This window comes from Henckelia pumila, chromosome 4, assembly GCF_033568475.1.
Source record: "Henckelia pumila isolate YLH828 chromosome 4, ASM3356847v2, whole genome shotgun sequence".
NCBI lineage: Eukaryota > Viridiplantae > Streptophyta > Magnoliopsida > Lamiales > Gesneriaceae > Henckelia > Henckelia pumila.
In genome coordinates this window covers 181068359-181071518 of record NC_133123.1, presented here as the reverse complement: position 1 = coordinate 181071518, position 3160 = coordinate 181068359, and positions in this window count along the sequence as shown.

Sequence of the window (3160 nt, the reverse complement as noted above, 5' to 3'; positions counted from 1 at the left end):
ACTTTGTATCACGCTACTGTGGATTGTTATCAAAGATTTCTTGGAGAAGAAGTGATGGGGCGCCAAGGTGACTTAAAATTCTAGGGTTGTGTGTGTTGTGTGATATTTTAAGTATAGTGCATGTATAGGTATTAGTGTGTGTATGTATTGGTAGGTGGTGTGAGTGTAGGGTGAGTGTAAAAGTGTTTTTACACTTATAAAAGTGCTACGTTCACTATTAAAACTTTAGGTTTATAATTTTTGAACTCATTTTAAATTTCTAAGTTTAAAAATTTTAATTTAAGAACTAAGAATAGAATTTCACTAGTTCGGGTCCCAAAAGGCTAATTTTAAGAAATAACGGAAATTACGTGCAAGAATGCACTTATGGGATTTTTGTCACCGGGAAATTTTAAAATAAAATTTTCTTTTTATTTTCTTTTACTCTCATAAATTTTAGGCCTCAAAAATTAGAATTTGAGGTTTTTTTCACCATGTCCACCTTTACCGCGTGCCGGGCAGAATGTCAATAAATTTAAGTATCTCAAGAGTATTTAAATTAATAATTAAACAAATAAACATTTAAACGAATTTAAATACTAAATTAGAAATTAAAATCAATACTTTAAATATTTTGATGTCACAATGATAAATAAAATATTTAAATAGTAAACAGAGCGATTAAATTTATTTATATAAACTAAAGGATTGTTTAAAAGTCATTTAAAAAAATACACAAACAGAATAAAAACCTTTAAAATTCTTGGATAGATAAAACATTTAAATAAATAAGCTAGACATTTAAAATAATTTAAAATAACTAACTGCTAAACATAAGTTTTTTAAAATAAGTAAGTTGGACAATCAAAAGTTTTTAAATAAATAAACTAAACAGTTAAAATAATTTAAATAATTATTCAATGAACTCAAGTCATTTAAATAAATAAGCGGAGTAGTTAAGATCATTTAAATGAATAGAATAAATAATTAAAATCATTTAATTAAGCAAGCTTAAACCTTTAAAATATTTAAAACAATTATGTTGCACAATAAAAATCATTTTGACAAATAAAATTAAATTAAAAGCATTAATTAAATAGTTAGTACAATAAAAATTATTTGAATAAATAATTAATATTTTATTAACAAATAATTCAGATAAAGAATTTTAAACCGATTAAACTTAAAAATAATAATCATATTATTTATTTAATTTAATGCATGTGATTTAGTAGATTGGATTTTAGGTGCTACACTGCCTCTCATGGAGAATCTGCAGTACAAGCCTCAAGTGCTGCGCATGCTCATGAATACTACGAGAGCAGGCCAAAATGTCGTCAATGAAAACCACGAAAAACTTTTTCAGTTAATCGCGGAAGACTCTGTTCATCAAATCCATGAACATTGTAGGTGCGTTCGTCAAACCAAAATGCATCACTAGAAACTCGTAATGACCATACCTGGTACAAAACACTGTATCGAAATATCCGCATCTCGAACATGCAACTGATGATACCCTGACCTCATATCAATATTTGAATACACAGAGGTACCCTGAATTTGGTCGAACAAATCGTCAATTCACGGCAAAGGATACTTGTTTATAACTGTCGCTTGATTCAACTGTCTGTAGTCAATACAGAGATGCATGGAACAATCCTTCTTCTTGACGAAAAGAACTAGCGCTCCCCAAGGTGAAACTCTCGGTCGGATATATTTTTTATCCAACAAATCTTGCAATTATTGTTGCAACACTCACATCTCTGTTGGTGCTAGATGATAAGATGCACGAGAAATTGGTGTCATCCCTGACACAAGCTCAATCCCAAACTCGACTTCTCAAACTGTAGGAAACCCTGGATTCTCATCCGGAAAGATATCTAGGTACTCGCACACTACTGGAAAATCCTTAACAAACCTGCTCCTTGTGGACGTATCAATCACATAGATAAGGTAGCCTTCCCTACCCGTCTTTAAAGCCTGACAACCCTTCACAGTTGATACCAGAGGCATAAGATGTCGCGCTCTCTCATCATAGAAAAACCAACTATCGCGTTCAACCAAAAGAAACTGAACAACCTTCTGATAACAATCCACAGTAGCTCGATAAGTGGTCAAAATGTCTCAACGCCCAAATTTATCTTAATTGAGTTTATTTGAGATAATCAAAGACATCAAAGTTCAAGAGACGACTTGTTATTTATCAGGGTCTATTTTGCAATTTTTGGATTTTTTAGGGACTAAAATGCAAATTTGTAGTATGTTATATTATATTAGTTGCTTTAACTTCTTCCTTCTCCTCCACCACCTCCTACAAGTCGTCTCTGTAGTGACCCTTACCCGGATCACCTACTAAACAGAACTTATGCATGCAATTTACTTAATAAAACAGATATCAGAATAAAACTGCGGAAACCAATAACATTATACAATCCCAAGTAAAGGAATCTGTAAGTATCCAATAATATACAACCAAATCGAATAGCTGTATAAACCCAAACAACAGTAATAAAGCCTAGACGAAGCTCCAGCTGGCCAACCACTGACTAGCCCCTCCTGGATCCACCCTCCTCGTCCAATCGCAAACCTGCCCCATGGAATAGGGTGTCCAGAAAATACAGAGTACGAGACGTGAGCATACAACGCTCAGTGCGAGAGTATGAGTATACATGCATGCAAAGTGAACTCCCTATAGACTCGAGGTCAAGGATCAGATAACAGAGACAGACCGGGCCCTGGTATGTAGCACGCTGTGCCGTCGCTTCAGGAGGTGGCTCCCATACCGAGATAACTGTGGATACGCCGGACCCAAATCGATGGAAGTCCATCCACTAACAGGATAGGGTACAACCCTACTACAGAAATCTCGAAGGAGATACAGCAAGATGCAAATGAATGCAGCATAATATCATGACATATAAATCATGCAGTCATATAATACATGCATACTCAGTCAGGATATCTCGAACAGTACTTTCGTACCTCAAATACCAGGTAGGCACTACCAGCTCTAAGTCCAAGCCTAAAGTCCGCCTACACAGCGAAATGATACTACTATCATTATAGCGCCCTAAAAGCCTTAACTAAGCTATAGCATACTCCTAAATATTTATAGGAAGCAAAAGCTATACCTTCGTCCGTCGTTAGCCCTTTGATGTCGATGCCTCCAGAACTTGGGCAC